Source organism: Brassica oleracea, chromosome C6 (genome assembly GCF_000695525.1).
Source record: "Brassica oleracea var. oleracea cultivar TO1000 chromosome C6, BOL, whole genome shotgun sequence".
NCBI classification, from domain to species: domain Eukaryota; kingdom Viridiplantae; phylum Streptophyta; class Magnoliopsida; order Brassicales; family Brassicaceae; genus Brassica; species Brassica oleracea.
This window is the reverse complement of record NC_027753.1, coordinates 1284665-1284883: the sequence shown is the minus strand read 5'-3', so window position 1 is coordinate 1284883 and position 219 is coordinate 1284665. Positions and strand designations below refer to the sequence as shown.

Here is a 219-nt window from a genome sequence, read left to right as displayed (position 1 = left end):
GCACAATTAGATTGTGGAAAAGGTCGTATTTTGTTCAAGGAGAACGGGAAACGACAAATAGTGTTTTACGGGATCAGTCCAAGCAAGTCTATGTCTTTAGTAGCTGTCTTGAGAGTGGAAGATTTGCTTAAGGATGGAGAAGCGTATCTGGTAAAAATAACTGCTAGTGAAGGGCCCGCTAGCAATGGAGTTGAAATTACGGATATTGCGGTAGTACAT

At 41.6% G+C, this 219-nt stretch overlaps 1 pseudogene; it reads left to right on the top strand.

Annotated features, from left to right (window-relative positions):
- Positions 1–219, top strand: part of LOC106297157 — a 3861-nt pseudogene that overhangs the window by 1774 nt on the left and 1868 nt on the right.